Consider the following 19,631-nt stretch of genomic DNA (forward strand, 5'->3'; position numbering starts at 1 on the left):
AATCACGTAATACGTCCCCATAATTGATGGGTTAACGTCTGGAGCAGGATATTATGAAGTGAAGATGATTTATTTTGTTAACGATCACTAACACAGGTACAACTCTGAACTTGCCCAGTGGCCTTGACCTTTGACTGATTTTTCTGAAAATTGAACCACTTCTTTGTTGCTTTACTGTGTTCTCATTGCCTTTGAGGGCTTAGTAGCGTCTCTTTCTAAGCGAGATGATGCTTTATTATCCCCTTGTTACTGATGCGGACTATGTCTACATAAAACACAATACACAGGTGTAATAATACAATATCAGTCACACTGGAAGTAGTGTGACGAAAATGTCTCCTACTACACCAGAAATAAGAATTCATGGGATGACTACTGAACTTTCAATTGTGGATGAAGCAAGAATATATATATATATATATATATATATATATATATATATATATATATATATATATATATATATATATATATATATATATATATATATATATATATATTTCTGGTTCATATTAATGATCTCTTATCTGTCACTCACAATCCCATTCACTCATATGCAGTTGACTCAACACTACATAGTTCATTCACATTCAGACATCCATTTACATAGTCTAATATCTCTCCCTATCAACTCAGCCATCTCCATAAATCAAGATCTATCTGCAATCAGTGAATGGGGACAAAACAACCTTGTCTCTTTTAATGCTAGTAAAACTAAATATATACAGTTTACTAATAGACAGATATTGCCAGATTCGTACATTACCTTCAGTGCTACTAATATTCCCATCTCCAAAAGTATTGAAATTCTTGGTGTCTCACTTAACAGTGCCCTCAGCTGGACCTCTCATGTCAGATCACTTGCTAAAACCGCCTCAAAGAAACTTGGATTATTGTACAGAGGCCGTAACTTCTTCGCCGATGAGCAGTTAGCTATAATTTATAAGAGTCATGTGCGCTCTCAGCTTGAATATTGCTCACCCTTGTGTAATGGTTGTGGAGAGGTTGCATTAAGACAACTAGACAAAATTCAGAATAAAGCTGTTAGAATCATTAACAAACCCTGCCATTACATATAAACTACCTCCCCTGCTAGTAAGAAGGAATGTTGCCTCCCTTGGATTATTTTACAGATATTCTTTTGGCAAATCCTCAGACGAAGTTTCGTCCATGGTGCCACCTCTCCATTCCTTCCCTCGTGCTACACGGGCATTTGGTAGCGCTCATGACTGGAATGACACTCAACCATTTTGCAGAACTTCTGCCTATCAGAATTCTTTCATTCCCCGAACTGCATCTCTCGGGAACTCGCTTCCCCAGAGTTGTTTTCCTCCAAATTTCAACCCACAACTGTTCAAGTAACTGTTACAGATATTTTATGAACAGAGGACACCGGTAATCTGGTGTATGGATTATTTTTTTCTTACCCATTTGTTTTTCCTTCCTCTGTTCTGTTATTAATATATATATATATATATATATATATATATATATATCTATATCTATATCTATATACATACTATCTATTCTATCAATATACCTAGGCTGCTTCCCCCAAGGAAGGGGAGGTAGCCGAGACAGGACGACACACTCCCCATTTACTCATCCATTCAAACACATTCATTCGCATCTTAGCCCAAAAGGTGAGAACGGACAGATCCTCACCGCACCACACGGCACAAGGGTCAACTGCGCAATGCAATCAGTGACATCTGCAGCAGGGCCCGACAGCAGAGCTGCTTTACTCCTGCACATCATAACAGACTCATCCCCTTACCCGCAACTGACACTTATTCATTCACAATTTCTCTCCATTTATTTCTGTCACTCACAGCAACTCTTTCTTGCTCAACAGACATCCCTCTCGCATCCAGCGCTCTCTTCACATTGTCCATCCATCCTATTCGTGGTCTTCCTCTCAGCCTTACACCTCTCACATCAGATCTAGTTATCTTTTTCACCAATCGCTCATTATCCATTCTCTCCATATGCCCAAACCATCGCAACACCCTCTGCTCAACTCTACCAGCCATCTCCCGAACAACTCCAGTTCTCCTTCGCACTTCATTTCCGCACTCGATCCATACGGGTCACTCCACACATACTCCTCAGACACCTCATCTCCATTACATACAAACTTTTCCTCTCTGCTACACCCATATTCCATGTTTCAGCCCCATATAATGCAGTCGGTACCACAACACCCTCATACTGCCTTCTCTTTACATCCATTCTAAGCGAACGACATCTAAACACTTTTTTCATTCCTCCCAGCACCTTTCCTACTTCATTTATTCTAAACTTCACTTCTACTTCTATTCTTTCATCCACAGAAACATGTGACCCTAGATATTTAAAACACTCTACCTCCTCAAGCAACTCGCCATTCAAAACTATATTCATCCCCCTACCATCTACCAACCTCGTACACTTCATCACTTTACTCTTATTCTCATTTACTTTCAATTTGCTTCTTTCACACACGCTTCCAAACTCCTCTACCAACTGTCTCAATCTCTCCTCTGAATCAGCCGCCAGTGCAGTATCATCTGCAAACAGCAGCTGCTTCAGCTTCCACTCTCCACCATCAACATTCACCAGACTCAGACCTCCATCTAAAACTCTTGCATTCACCTCCCTTACAACACCATCCATATATATATTAACAACCAAGGCGACATAACACATCCCTGTCGCAGCCCCACTCTCACAGGAAACCAATCACTCACAGCATTTCCCACTCTTACACGCGCTCTGCTATTTACATAAAAACTTTTCACCCCTTTTAGTAACCTACCATCAAGTCCATACAATCTTAAACCAGTCCACAAAGCCTCCCTATCAATTCTATCATACGCTTTCTCTAAATCCATAAATGCCCAAAACACATCCTTGCCTATCGCTAAATACTTTTCACACACTTGTCTCACCGCAAACACCTAATCCACGCATCCCCTCCCTCTCCTAAAGCCACACTGCTCATTGCCAATCACTCCCTCTGTACCCTCTCTAATTCTCATAATTAACACTCTACCATACACCTTACCTACAACACTTAACAGACTTATACCCCTAAAGCTAGTACATTCATACTTATCACCCTTGCCTTTATACAACGGGACTACACAAGCACTCGCCCAGTCAAGTGGCACCATACCTTTCACAAAGCACACATTCAACAATCTTACTAACCAGTCAACAATAGTCACTCCACCACCCTTCAGGCATTCCACAGCACACCCATCCATACCTGCAGCTTTCCTTGTTTTCATCTCCTTTACTGCCTTCTCCACTTCCTCCTTCGTGATCAAAGAATCATTCAGCTCTCCCAACACATTTGTTCCTTGCATCCTTCCATCCACCACAATCTCAGCCACCCTTTCCTCTACATTTAACAGTCTTTCAAAATACTCCGCCCATCTCTCCCTTACTGCATCCATATCAATTAACATCCTTCCATCCTCTGCTTTTACTCGTTCTTCCTTCCCAGACTCTCCCTTTCGCACCCTTTTCACCTCCTTCTAAAATATTTTCTTTTTCTGTTGAAAATTCTCTGTCAGCCACCTACCCCACCTCTCATCTGCTGCCACTTTAGCATCATGCACAGCCCTTCTCGCCCTATTCCTCTTTTCCTTATGCCTCTCATATGACATCTCATCCTTCCTCTGCAGCCACACTTCATATTTTTTTTTTTTTTTTATGCGAGGAAGAAGGAACCAAAGGCCATGAGCCCGCAGTAACAGTTCCCTCCAAGAGAAAAACAAAATACAATAGAGAGCCAAATTCAAGATCCGATCATTTTGAGATGCCTGGACACACTGCGTTTGAAAGACTGGAGATCATAGGCAGGAGGAAATACAGACAGAGGGAGACAGTTCCAGAGCTGACCTGTTGCATGAATGAAAGACTGGGAGTAACGGTTAACTCTTGCATTAGAGAGTTGGACAGAAAAGGGATGAGAGTTTGCTGCCAGACGGGTGCTACGCGCCCGTCGTAGAGGTGGAGGAATGCAAGCAGACAGTTCAGAGGAGCAGTGACCATTAAAGTAGCGATAGAAAAGAGATAAAGATGCAACAGTGCGGCGAAGAGACAGAGGTTGAAGGGAGTCAGTAAGAGGAGGAGAGTTAATGAGACGAAAAGCCTTTGACTCCACCCTATTGAGAAGAGCTGTATGTGGGGAGCCTCCCCACACATGAGAGTTGTACTCCACACAGGGGCGGATAAAACCCCTGTATAGAGTCAACAATTGTGCAGGGGTAAAGAAAGAGCGGAGTCGGCTTAGCACACCCAATCTCTTGGAAGCAGATTTTACAAGAGATGTAATATGATCTTTCCAAGATAAGTCCCGAGTAAATGAAACCCCAAGCATGTTCAAGGATGATGCAGGATTAATCTGAATATTATTAAACATTAGTGGGTATACCTGTGGAAGATTTTGTCGGGTTGATAGGTGTAAGAACTGAGTCTTAGAAGCATTAAAGACAACCTTATTATTTTTACCCCAGTCAGAGATATGAGCCAAGTCAGACATTAGGTGTGCCATAGCCTCATCCCTTGTTTCTTGAAGTAACTGTTGAGATGGGCGTTGCGGGAACCGAATGGAAAGGTGAAGGGTGGAGTCATCAGCGTATGAGTGGATAGGGTTAGATGTACAGCTTAGAAGATCATTGATGAATAAAAGGAAGAGAGTTGGTGATAGGACAGAGCCCTGAGGAACACCACTGTTGATAGATCTAGGAGAAGAACGATGGCCATCTACGACAGGCAGCTATAGAACGACCAGAAAGGAAGCTAGCGATGAAGGTACAGATAGAAGGATAGAAACCGTAGGAGGGCAGTTTGGAAATTAAAGATTTGTGCCAGACTCGATCGAAAGCCTTTGAGATGTCAAGTGCAATGGCAAAGCTTTCGCCAAAGTCCCGAAAGGAGGATGACCAGGAGTCTGAAAGGTAGGTGAGAAGATCGCCAGTGGAGCGTCCCTGACGGAACCCATACTGACGATCGGAAAGAAGGTTGTGATAGGAAAGATGCCTTAAAATTTTTTTATTAAGAATTGACTCGAAAACTTTTGAAATACAGGACGTTAAAGCAATTGGACGATAGTTGGAGGGTTGGGAGTGGTCACCCTTCTTTGGGACTGGCTGAATGAGAGCAAACTTCCAGTAAGAAGGAAAGGTACAAGTTGACAGACAAAGGCGAAATAGTTTGCCTAGGCAGGGTGTAAGCACAGAAGCACAGTTTTTGAGAACAACAGGAGGGACCCCATCAGGCCCATATGCCTTGTTAGTACTGAGGCCAGTAATGGCAGAAAATACATCAACTGAAGAAATTTTAATGTCAGCCATGAGGAAGTCAGAGGGGGGAAGTGATGGAGGAACAGCACCAGAATCGTCTAAGGTGGAATTGGAGGAGAAAGTCTGTGTGAAGAGATCTGCTTTATCAGTAGAAGAAATAGCTACAGAACCATCAGAGTAGAAAAGAGGAGGGAAGGATGATGAGGTAAAGTTGTTAGAAAGATTTTTGGCAAGGTGCCAGAAGGAGCGGGAAGAATTCGAGTTGGAGAGTTGAGAGCATTTAGTATGGATGAAATTATTTTTAGTAGAGCGAAGAACAGACTTAGCACGATTCCGGGCAGAAACGTAAAGATTATGTGATTCAGGGGTGGGTTGGCTCCGGTACCTTTTGTAGGCCTTCTCCTTGTTGCAGACAGCATTAGAACAAGCGTGATTAAACCAAGGCTTTCTTGTGTTAGTCAAAGGATATGAGAAAGGAATGTATGCTTCCATGCCCAAGAGAATAACCTCCGTAATGCGCAAGGCACACTCAGATGGCTCATGGCCATGGAAGCAATAATCATTCCAGGGAAAATCAAAGAAGTACTGCCTGAGGGCCTCCCAGTCCGCAGCTCCAAAATGCCAGAGACGACGTTTCCCTGGAGGGTCCGCAGGCCGTACTGGAGCGATAGGACAGGTTAAGGTAATAAGGTTGTGATCGGAGGAGCCCAACGGAGAGAAAAGATTAACAGAGTAAGCAGAAGGATTAGTTGTGAGGAAGAGGTCAAGTATGTTGGAGCTCTCTCCAAGGCGGTCAGGGATACGGGTAGGGTGCTGTACAAGGTGCTCTAGGTCATTAAGGATAGAAAAGATGTAGGCTTGTTCACCAGGTGGATCCGTGAAAGGAGAGGAGAGCCAAAGGTGGTGGTGAACATTGAAATCTCCAAGAATGGAGATTTCTGAGAAAGTGAGAAATGGACAGAATGTGTTCCATCGTAGAAGTAAGATAGTCGAAGAATTTTTGATAGTCAGTAGAATTAGGGGATAAGTAAACAGCACAGATATATTTAGTCAGAGAATGACAGGAAAGCCGAAGCCAGAGAGTGGAGAATTCAGAAGAATCAAGTTCAGCAACACGAGAGCAAGATAAGTCGTTGCGTATGTATACACAACAGCCACCTTTGGCTTTGAAATGAGTATAGAGAAAGTAGGAGGATACAGAAAAGGGTTTGCTGTCAGTTGCCTCAGACAGCTGAGTCTCCGTTAGAAAGAGAAGGTGAGGTTTAGAGGAGGAGAGGTGGTGCTCAACAGAGCGAAAGTTAGATGAAAGGCCGCGAATGTTGCAGAAATGAAGAAGAAGAGAGTCAGACAGTGGTTCCAGGCACCTCGAGTCGTCACCGGGAGAGGGGCAGATGGCAAGGCATTTATGGTCCCCCCCCTGGGGACTCCGAGGCTGGGTGAATTGACGCCATTTTGGTAAATTTTGAATAGGAAGTGTAGTGTGTACTGTGCATGTAGTTTGGTGAAGATAGATTGAGAAATTTGTACTGGAGAGCATGCTGGCCTACTCTCTGTGTAACTGAGACACTGAAAAAGTTCAGCAAAGGGGGATGGTCAGGAACTAGTCCTGAGGGCTGATGAAACGGGAGCTCCAGCACTCCCTGTCATCAGCTTTCCATCCACCTCGGGAGTACTGCCCTGTTCGACTGGTGCTACAGTCTACTCCTGCCAATCTCTTCTCAGCCACAGCCATACTTACTTCCTCGCGCCACCATTCACTTCCTTTTCTTACTCCACCACCCACACGTCTCACACCACACACCTCTTCTGCATGCCCCACCACAGCACTCTTAAATAACTGCCATTCCTCCTCCACACTGCCATTTACCCGATCTTTCACTGCATTCCACTCATCTTTCAATTTCTCCTGATGCTCTATCATTTTCTCTCTTTTATCCAACTCAATCACTTTCAAAACCTCCCTGCCACACCTAACCCTCCTAGCTCTCACCCATCTCTTACCTACTCTTAACTTTCCCTCCACCAGGTAGTGGTCAGACATACCTCCACCCTCCCCTCTCAGAACTCTCACATCCAACAATCTTCCTATTACATTCCTAGACACAACCACATAGTCCATCAAAGCTCTATCAACAACCCTTCCATCCTCCTGTCTCACCCATGTATACTTATAAATATCTTTCTTCTCAAACAGCATATTTCCAATCACCATCTCTCGCTCAACACACATCGCTATCATTCGCTCCCCATTTTCATTTCTTCCAGGCACACCATGCATACCAATTACACCTTCAACTGCTACATTTCCCACTCTAGCATTCAGATCTCCCATCATTACCACATTCACATTCGCTCCAAAACTCTGCAGACACTCATCAACATCATTCCAGAAAGACTCCCTCTCTTCTTCATCCCTTTCACTACCAGGCCCATATGCACTAACAAACACCCACAACTCACGTTCAAATTACGCTTTCACCCACATCAGTCTCGATGACACCTCCTTCCATTCAATCACACACTGCTGTACTTCCGGACTCACTAACAAGGACACACCTTCTCTTACCCTTCCTCTATCAACACCTGACAATCTTCCATTCACACTTCCAAACATAGACTCATCCTTCCCTTTTATCTTCGTTTTACTCAAAGCTAACACATCCAACTTTCTTCTCACAAACATTCTCCCAGTCTCGTCCCTTTTAGCCTCAATCGTACTACATCCACGCACATTCATAGACCCAATCTTCAGGGTACGGGGATAACTCCATCCCCCATCCCTTTCTCTAGCCTGTCTCTTTTTAGGAACTAAAAAACAGAGGAGGGGGTCCCTAGTTCCCTCACCCCGCCCCTTTTAGTCGCCTTTTACGACACGCAGGGAATACGGTGGCAGTATTCTTCCTAACACAACCTGGCCGCAGAGTAGTAGTACCACCCCATAGTGCGGCCAGATTGTGTCCCCCCCTCGCCATATATATATATATATATATATATATATATATATATGTAAAAGCTGCATTGTTTGTTTGTTTGTCCTTCAATCACGCCCAAACCAAGGGCCAGAGACCCCCAGACCCATATATATTCTGAATCAGGGTGACCCAAGGATGGTTTTAGGTGGGTCAAAATTCAGATCTGGTCATTTGAGGTCACTGGTAGAGTGTTCGTCATTTCGACCCGGGCACCCCTGCAACCAAATTTTTGGCATGGAGACTCACATGACCTCCAGGTCGGACATCGGCTATGTGAGGTTGACCTTCAAGGTGACGAGGTCACTGGTCAGAGGTCACTTTGGGTCACCGGTGATACACGTTCGAACGACTGGACTCAGCAGCCCAATTTTTGGCATGGAGACTCACATGACCTCCAGTCCGGATATATCTATGTAAGGTTGACCGCAGGTCATTTCAGGTCACCGGTCGGAGGTCATTTGAAGTCGCCAGTAATAATAAAACAAGTGTGCACAAATACTGTGCATTAGTCTGCAAAAGCTGAAATGGAAAGTTCCTGGACCTCTTATAATCCCTCTTCAAAAGCATAAAAGGTAAATGATCTTTCTGGTCTTGGAAGAAAGATTTAACTAATACAAATACGATTAGAGTGTTCGCCTTTTTGGCCCGGTAATGCCAGGTACCCCTGGCAAGGAAGAAGGAACCAAAGGTCGGGAGCCCATGAGCCATTCCTTCCAAGAAAAAACAAAAACAATACAACAGAGAGCCAAATTCAGGATCCATTCATTTTGAGATGCCTGGACACACTGCATTTGAAGGACTGGAGATAATAGGAAGTAGATATTAGAGACAGAGGGAGACGCTTCCAGAGCCGACCTGTTGCATAAATGAAGGACTGGGAATAACGGTTAACTCTTGCAATAGAGAGTTGGAAACAAAAGGGATAAGAGTTTGTTGCTAGATGGGTGCTACGCACCCGTCGTCGAGGTGGAGGGATGCAAGCAGACAGTTCAGAGGAGCAGCGACCATTGAAGTAGTGATAAAAAAGAGATAAAGATGCAACAGTGCAGCAAAGAGGCAGAGGTTGAAGGAAGCCAGAAGATGAGGAGCGCTAATGAGACGAAAAGCCTCTGACTCTACTTTGTTGAGAAGAGCTGTATGTGGGGAGCTTCCCCACACATGAGAGTTGTATTCTACACAGGGGTGAATAAAACCTGTGTATAAAAACAACTGTGCAGGGGTAAAGAAGGTATGGAGTCAGCTTAGCACACCTAATCTCTTGGAAGCAGATTTTACAAAAAGTGTAATATGATCTTTCCAAGACAAATCCCGAGAGAATGAAACCCCAATTATCTTTAAGGATGATGCAGGATTGAGCTGGATAATATTAAACATTAGTGGGTACTACCCCCTGGGGGTAGGGTTTTTTTTTTCAAGAATACTCCCCCAGTATCCCTGCTTGTCGTAAAAGGTGATTAAAAGGGTTGGTGGAGGGTTAGTGCCCCTCCCCGGAAAACAAATAACTAAAAAGACAAACAATAAGCATCAAACAATGACTGACCAAAAGATGATGACCAAGGACAGGACAAAGGACATGGTAATTGGAACTTGGAATGTAAGGGGAGCGAATGATGAGGTGAAAGAGAGAGAGATTGTCCAGGTGCTTGAGGGTGCGAAAGTTGATGTATGCGGAATAACTGAAACCAAGTGGAGAGGTGAGAGTGTGAGAGAATGGGAGTATGGATGGGATATATGTGCAGGAGTAGGTGAGAATGAGAGGGCAAAAGAAGGAGTATGTATAGTTGTGAGTAAAAGATGGAAGACGAACATAAGAGAGTATGGATCAGTTGGGTCAAGGATTCTGTGGGTAAGATTGAAAGTCGGAATACAAATGTGGGCGATAGTGTGCGTGTATGCGTCAACACAAGATCGTGCAAGCAGAGTGAGAGAAGAGTTCTGGACAAATGTAGAAGTGTGCATGGAAAAGTTTGGAAGAAATGAGAGTGTTTTTGATTGGTGATATGAATGGTAAAGTAGGGAATGTGAAGGTGGATGGAATAGTTGGTGATTGGGGTGGTCCTGCTGAGATAGATGAGAATCGCAGTGCGTTAGTGGACATTTGTGCTGGGAGGGGGTTGGTGATAGCCAATACCCTCTTCAGGCACAAAATAATCCACAGGTATACATGGCGAGTGATGAGAAGGTTGGGTGGTGAACTGAATGAAAGGAAGGCAATGATTGATTATGTGTGTGTGGATGAAAGGATGCGAAAATGTGTAATGGATTGAAGAGCTTATAGAGGTTGGGGGAGTGGACTTTCTGACCACTACTTGGTGGTGGCCAGAATCAAGGTCCAATTAGGACGGAGAAATAGAAGAAGGGAAGGGCGGGAAGAAGGAGTATTTGTAAGGAGAGTGGAAAGGTTACAAGAGGATGAGAAAAAGACAGAGTATAAGAGAGAAGTGGAGGAACAATTGGGCAAATATGAATTGGAGCAAATGGGGGACGTGGAAGGTGTGTGCAGGATATTTACAGAAGAAATATGTGCGGCATGTGATATGGTGTGTGGGATGAAGAGAAGACGGAGGGGTGTGCAAGGAACAGCGTTGTGGAATGAAGAGGTGAGACAGGCTGTGGCACAAGAGAAGAAAGCATACAATGAATGGATGAGAAATAGGGGCGTGGAAGAAGTTGAGAGGCGGAAGAGAGAGTTATATGTAGAAAGAAAGTGAGAGGTGAAAAGATTAGTAAGAGAGAGTAGGAAGAGAGCGGATGAGGAATTTGGAAGGAATTTGGGTGTAAAGTGGAGGGACTGTAAGAAAATGTTCTGGAAAGAGGTGAAGAGAGTAAGGCAGGGTGGAAGTGAAGTTTGCAGGGGAGTGAAAGATAAAAATGGTAGATTACTAGCGGAGAAGGGAGAAAAAGTGAACAGATGGAGAGATCACTTTAAGGAATTGTTGAACATAGAGCATGGAAGTAATGCGAGTATAAGTGGCTGGGGAATGGCTGGGAGGAGGAGGGAGGTGAGAAGACAGGAAAAAATCAGTAGGATAGATGTTGAGGAAGCAATGAAGAAAGTTAAATTGGGGAAAGCCCCAGGAATTGATGGAGTGTGTGGTGAAATGCTGAAGTATGGGGGGGAGATGGTAGTAGAATGGATGTGGAAAATGTGCAGATTGGCCTGGAAGGAAGGTAGAGTCCCGGAAGATTGGAAGTCAGGTATAATTATTCCCTTGTACAAAGGAAAAGGGGAAAAAGATTTGTGTGGTAATCATAGGGGCATCTGTCTTCTTAGTATAATAGGAAAAGTGTATGGTAGGATACTTATTGACAGAGTTAGAGAAAGATCAGAGGAATTAGTTGAAGAAGAACAGGGAGCCTTTAGGAAGGGAAGAGGTTGTGTAGATCAGATATTCATTCTTAGATCTTTAGTGGAAAAGTTTCTAGAGAAGGGAAAGAAGTTGTATGCGGCTTTCATGGATTTGGAGAAACCATATGACAGGGTGGATATACAAGGATTGTGGAAAGTATTAAGAATATATGGAGTAGATGGGAAGTTGTTGAATGCTGTGAAGAGTATGTATGATGGTGCTAAGGCTGCAGTGCGTGTGGATGGTGAACTGAGTGAATTTTTCTCTTTGAAGGTTGGGTTGAAACAGGGATGTGTCATGTCTCCATGGTTGTTCAATCTGTACATGGATGGGGTAATAAAAGAGGTACAAGGTAGGGTAGTGGATGTTGGAGTGACCCTGGTGAGAGAGGGTAGTGTTTGGAAACTCCCTGTACTGTCGTTTGCAGATGATACTGTGTTGTTGAGTGAAGACGAAGGAGAGCTGCAACGCTTGGTAGATGGGTTTGTGAGAGTAAGAAACGGAATCTAAGGTGAATGTAGGGAAGAATAAAGTGATGGTCTTTGAGAGAGGTGAAGTCAGTGAATGTACAGCAAGGTTGGATGGTGAGGAATTGGAAAATGTGAGTACGTTTAAGTACTTGGGTAGTGTGATGAGTAAGGATGGAGGTTTGGAGGGTGAAGTGCTTGAAAGGGTACAGCAGGGAAGAAAGGTTGCTGGTTCCTTGAAAGCAGTGATAAGAAGCAGGGAAGTGAGGATGGAAGTGAAAAATTACCACATGACAGTATTGTGATACCAACTCTAATGTATGGAAGTGAAGCTTGGACGTTGCTGGAAGGACACAAGTCAAGAGTGAGAGTAGTGGAAATGAGTTATTTCAGAGGAGCCTGTGGAGTCACATGGAGAGACAGGCAGACAAATGAGGATATAAAGGAGAGTTGTGGTGTGGATGTGGATGTGATAGGAAGCGTTAGGAGGAATACACTGAAGTGGTTTGGCCATGTGGAGAGGATGGAGGGTGAAAGACTGACGAAGAGAGTGTATGTGAGTGAGGTGGAGGGGGGAAGAGGGAGGGGGAGGCCGAGGATGAGATGGAGGGATGAGGTGGAGATGTATATGAGAGAAGGGGGTGTGAGCTAGGAGCGGGGCAGTGAAATGGCGGGGGACAGGGCGACTTGGAAGCGATTTGTTTGTGGCCACCCCGAACGGGATTGAGGCGTCTGACAATAGATAGATAGATAGATAGTGGGTACTCCTGTGGAAGATTTTGTCGGGTTGACAGGTGTGAGAACTTAGTCTTTGATGTATTTAAAACAACAGTTATATATATACTTTACTGTATTACGGTCAAAACCTAAATCTAGAAATTTTCTAACAATATGTCATTTGTCTGGTTCACTCAGCTGGTTTAAAAATCGGCTGAAAACTACAGAGAATTTACAAAGTGGCTAAACTTCTGGTCCATTTTCTGACCTTACTGACTGAAATGAATCTTGGTGTTAGTAGACTGCATGTCTGCCTGTTGGTAGTTTGGTGGTGTGTGTGTGTGTGTGTGTGTGTGTGTGTGTGTGTGACAGGTGCAGACATCTAGGTTGCTACTAGGTAGTCATTGTAACCGTTTGTTAGCCTTGTTCCAAGGCCTATTTTATTCCTATGTCCGGCATTGACTCACATTATTTGTTGAAGTTATTGTGTGCTCACTGGAAGTGGCGGGTTCTGCAGAAGCACTTTCTTTTATGAGATAGTAATGCTGAAGAAAAATCTGGATTCAAAGCCATTATTACCTACTAAGAGTGAGTACTACAGTCTGATAAAGGAACTCACAGTGGTAGCACAGTATCAGCAAAAATATGTCGAATCTTCAGTACAGGATTCTTGGTCGTTATGATACTTTGATAAACTGATCAAAAAACGGAATGATTGTTCTCAAGAACCTTTTATTTCACACTGTATGTAAACGTGTTCACATTAATACAGGACATGACAGAAGACCCAAAATGATCAATGCTTATTCAAGATATCAAAACGTTACTACAGATACTGTAGAACTGTTCAAATGTGTGTGTCTTGAATGTCAAAGGACTTTGCTACGTGAGCTCCAGTTGATCTTGTTTATTTGCAGTTCTGTGCGAAAGGAAAATAGAAGAGGATAATGGTTTACCAAGCTCACCTACCAGAGTATTACCTATTGCGTCCCTTATCATCAAAACGGCCGCTGATGTAACATTCCAACTGATGGTCATATTTGCTGAAGCACCATAAATTCTTCAGTGAAAATAGCTGTGACTTTACTAGTCACGTGGCTTAGCGATATTTTCTTTACACGGCGGTTAAAAGCCCCGAATTTGGTATGAGGCTTCCTTAGGGTCTAATGATGAATTTTAGAAGGGGTGCCCTCCGGAAAATTTAAAAAAATTTATAGATACCATAAACTGAAGGTGGGAAAATGGCATTTTTCTAAGATAATAAAAATCGTGATTAGACGATATTGGTTGAAGATACAAAAAATTTGATACCACAATTCTGAAAAGAAATTTACTTTTATTTATTTTTTTGTTTTGTTTTGTGCACTTCTTTGATCCGATTCACCATTTATGAGATAATTAGTTTTTTTTTTTTTTGAGTAAATTTCTTTGAATTGTAATAAAGCGATATTGGTTAAAGATACATTAAATTTCAAACCACCGTTAGAAAGAAAATTAAATATTGCATTTTTTTATTCGTCACACTTTTTTTGATCTGATTCACCGTTTACGAGATATTGAGGATTTTTTAGGTGTTGAGTAAATATTTCATAAAATTTTCCCATTTTAAAGATTATCATCATTATAGGCATTACATGGAAAGGAAATTGCATTCGGGAATGTGATATTTTATTATTATTATTATTGAAACATCCATTAAAAACACATTTTCACAAAAAATGTACTAGACTAAACTTTTATAAAAGTAACTACAATCATTGTAGGGAAAGAACTTAATTTTTTTTTCAATTGTAAATTATGATGTTTATGAAACCTTGTTGAAATCAATTCAGTGTCTCCCACAGCAACTAATAGGTAAATGCCTACACTATATCCCCCAGTACCGTCAGCCTCTCCTCTTTAGATTGTTGTCCTATTTATCTAATACATTTGCACTTACAAAGTGGTGAACAATCTACATTTGCTTTAACACACTTGCAGACAGAGCAGTCCCCTTTGCAGGAGAATTTCATCAGTTCCTTGCACGATCTGGACACTTCTGGAATAGTCATCCAAACTGGTACCCATGACCCAGATACCATGGTCCGGCAAAATCCTGTGGGCAAGGAGCCACAAGCTCTGTTTGTCTGCTGGTCGTCCAGATTCCTGCTTGATACACTGCGGCAGTGGACATGCTGCAGGAGCGCATCACTGGTGGGTGGCTGTCTGTCCATTGCTTGATTCTTCTGACAAAAAAGCTCCCTTGTTTCATTGACTGAACTCAAAGGGCTGGTTCTGTCATACAATATGACAGTCAATTTCTCTAGCTTCTTCAAATGTTCGTCTTCGACATCCAGTAACTGGAAGGGATGACCAGCGAGATACACAAATGTCTCTTTCACGTCTTCATAAACCTGCCAAGCCTGCCAAACCGACTTCTTACCCTTGCCACTGAAGGCAGAGGTTGTGTCGCAACCTGAAATTGCATGCAACACAGGTAATGCTCGTGGTTTTGGCTCACCAAAGCTTGCACAAATGGAGTTTATATGGCAAAACCTGTAATTTTTGACCATATCAAACGCTACCCATATATTGACCAAAGAACAAGTCGCAATCAGGTCATGAAATATGCCTGCAAGGATGAATATAACGTCTGTGTCTACAGTACGCACTTGAATATTCTTTGCTCCATGCTCCAGTGCATGCACTACATGGACCACAATTCGGGAAAGAATCAGGCAAGACAAAACTACCAGGCAACTGCATGGATTTCCTTCGTGATCCAACAAACAAGCAAAAACTACAGGTTTTGCCACATAAACTCCATTTGTGCAAGTTTTGGTGAGCCAAAATCACGAGCATTACCTGTGTTCCATGCAATTTCAGGTTGCGACGCAACCTCTGCCTTCAGTGGCAAGGGTAAGAAGTCGGAATGGCAGGCTTGGCAGGTTTATGAAGACGTGACAGAGACATTTGTGTATCTCGCTGGTCATCCTTTCCAGTTGCTGGATGTCGAAGACGAACATAAGGGATTAAGGCGTCTGGCAGTGTGTATACAGTATATATATATATATATATATATATATATATATATATATACACACACACACACTGCCAGACGCCTTAATCCCTTATACGGGGAGCCCACAAAAGAATCGCCTCCACGTCACCCTGTCCCTCGCCATTTCACTGCCCTGCTCCCAATTCACAACACCCCTCCATCATATACCTCTCCACTCCATCCCTCCATCTCATCCTTAGCTTTTTCCTCCCTTTCTCCTCCTTCACCTTACTCACATACACTCTCCTCGTCAGTCTCTCACTCTCCATCCTCACCACATGGCCAAACCACCTCAATGTGTGTCTCCTAACGCTTCCTGTCACATCCACATCCACACCACAATGCTTCTTCACATCCTCATTTGTCAGTCTGTCTCTCCATGTGACTCCACAGGTTCCTCTCAAATAACTCATTTCCACTGCTCTCACTCTTGACTTGTGTCCCTCCAACAACTCCAAGCCTCACTTCTATACGTTGGGGTTGGTATCAGAATACTGTCATGTAATAACTTTTTCACTTCAGTGCTCACTTCCCTGTTTCTTACCACTGCCTTCAGTGAACGAGCAACCTTTTTTCACTTGTTGCACCCTTTCAAGAACTTCGCCCTCCAAACTTCCATCCTTACTCATCACTCTACCCAGGTACTTAAACGTACTCACATTTTCCATTTCCTCATCATCCAACCTCACTGTATGTTCACTACTTCACCTCTCTCGAAGACCATAACTTTACTCTTCCCTACATTCACCTTTGGATTCCGTTTCTTACACACTCTCCCAAACTCATCCACCAAGCCTTGCAGCTCCCCTTCGTCTTCACTTAACAACACAGTATCATCTGCAAACAACAGTACAGGGAGTTTGCAAACACTGCCCTCTCTCATTAGGGCCACTCCAACATCCACTGCCCTACCTTGTATCTCTTTTATGACCCCTTCCATATACAGATTGAACAACCAAGGAGACATGACACATCCCTGTTACAACCCAACCTTCAAACAGAAAAACTTAGTTCACTATCCACACGCACTGCATCCTCAGCACCCTCATACATACTCTTCACAGCATTCAGCAACTTCCCATCTACTCCATATATTCTTAATACTTTCCACAATCCTTGTCTATCCACCCTGTCATATGCTTTCTCCAAATCCATGAAGGCCGCACACAACTTCTTTCCCTTCTCTAGAAACTTTTCCACTAAAGACTTAAGAATGAATATCTGAGCTACACAACCTCTTCCCTTCCTAAAGCCTCCCTGTTCTTCTCCAAATAATTCCTCTGTTATTTCCCTAACTCTGTGAATAAGTTTCCTACAGTATACTTTTCCTATTACACTAAGAAGACAAATGCCCCTATGATTACCACACACTTCTTTTTTTCCCTTTCCCTTTGTACAAGGGAATAATTATACCTGACTTCCAATTCTCCGGGACTGTGCCTTCCTCCCAAGCCAATCTGCACATCTTCCACATCCGTTCTACCACAATCTCTCTCCCATGCTTGAGCATTTCACCACACACTCCTTCAATTCCTGAGACTTTCACCGTTTTGACTTTCTCCATTGCTTCCACAACTTCCATCCTACTGATTTCTTCCTGTCTTCTCACCTCCCTCCTTTTCCCAGCCATTCCCCAGCCACTTATACTCGCATTACTTTCATTCTCTATTTTCAACAATTCATTAAAACGTTCTCCGCATCTCCTCACTTTTTCTCCCTTCTCAACTAGTAATCTACCATTTTTATCTTTCACTCCCTTACTAACTTCTTTGCCACCCTCTCTGACTCTCTTTACCTCATTCCAGAACATATCCTTACATTCCCTCCACTTGACACTCAAATTCCTTCCAAATTCCTCATCCAATCTCTTCTTACTCTCTTTTGCTAATCTTTTCACTTATCTCTTCCATTCTACATATAACTTTCTTCCGTCTCTTAATTTCTTCCACGCCCCTATTTCTCATCCATTCATTATATGCTTTTTTATTTTGTGCCACAGCCTGTCTCACTTCATTCCACCATGCTGTTCCTTGCACCCCCTTTCGTCTTCTTTTCACCCCACACACCGTTTCACATGCTGCACAGATTTCTTCAGTGAATATCTTGCACGCACCGTCCACGTCCCCCATCTGCTCCAATTCATATTTACCCAATTGTTCCTCCACTTCTCACTTATATTCTGCCTTTTTCTCATCCTCTTGTAATCTTTCCAGTCTCCTTGCATATACTCCTTCCTTTCGTCCTTCCCTTCTCCTATTTCTCCACTTTACTTGGACCTTGATTCTGACCACCACTTGGTGATGGTCAGAGTCCACTCCCCCAGCCTCTAGATGCCCTTGCATCCATTACACATCTTCGCATCCTTTCATCCACTCACACACACTCACAATCAATCGTAGCCTTCCTCTCATTCAGTTCACCATACACCCTTCTCATCACTCTCCATGTATATCTGTGGATCATTTTGTGCCTGAAGAGGGTATTGGCTATTACCAACCCCCTCCCGGCATAAAGGTCCACTAAAGCACTGCCATTCTCATCTATCTCAGTAGGCACACCTCACTCACCAACTACTCCATCCACCTTCACATTCCCTACTTTACCTTTCATATCACCAATCAAAAACACTCTCTCATTATATATATATATATATATATATATATATATATATATGTGTGTGTGTGTGTGTGTGTGTGCGTGTGTGTGTGTGTGTGTATCTGTATACAGTTTTCTTTTTCGTTTTCGAAGGCTCCAACATGCTTGCATGAGTTGGCGTTGGTCACCTAATGACGACTCTCGATGCTGCTCGATCTCTGCCCGCATCCCTGTTCGGTCCCTTAACCCTAAGGTCACACTTAATGGCCTCGTCCCAGGTTTTTTTTGGTCTACCCTTCGCAACCCAACCCCTAACATTAACGCTTCTCATTTTCTGCACCCGTTTATCATCCCCCATCCTCTCCACATGCCCAAACCACCTCAGTCTACCTCTCCCTATCCCAGCACCAATACACTCCAGTCCCATCCTACCTCTCAACTCATCCATCATAAACTTAGCCCCCCTCCCCAGGCCTTGCACTCAGTGATGCACTGCATATCCATCTAATCATTGTCATTTCTATACACTTGAGCCTGCGAATATCCATTGCCGCCAATGGCTCACTACCACATAGCATTACATTCCTAACACATGCTGCATACAAAGATCCCTTAGAACTTAGGAAGAATCCTGTCAATGTCAGGAGAGGCAACAGCTCCCTGAACTTCTTCCAACCACTCCTCACCCTAGCCACAAAGCTAGCTCCAGCCCCACCTCCAGCACATAACATGTCTCCCAAATAACAAAACTCTTCCATACACTCAAGAGACCCACAATATGTTTAATCCTTTCACGCCTGAAATCTCCACCTGCTCTCCCTGGCTCACTGCACACAAAAAATCAGCATTATCTCGCAGTCTACCTCTAACACCACTACATTTATTATGCACCCACTTACCACAAACACTGCACAAGATGTAATTACTTCCTATGCCATTGTGGCAGAATGCATATGGCCACTCTCATTCTTCGTTGACCATACCACCACCAGCCCTAGATATCATCACTTTTGTTTTATCTTCATTTACTCGTAAGCCCTTACGCCCTATATCATCTCTCCACTTCCTAAATCTTTCCTCTGCCTCCCTTTCATTCTCTGCAAGCAAACCAAATCATCAGCATACAACATCTCCCGTTTCTGGAGTCACGTGAGAGGGTTTCATGGACGATGATAAACAACAAGGGACTGAAAACT

This window comes from Coenobita brevimanus, chromosome 56, assembly GCF_032717465.1.
Source record: "Coenobita brevimanus isolate Jiangsu-jjx chromosome 56, ASM3271746v2, whole genome shotgun sequence".
Lineage (NCBI taxonomy): Eukaryota > Metazoa > Arthropoda > Malacostraca > Decapoda > Coenobitidae > Coenobita > Coenobita brevimanus.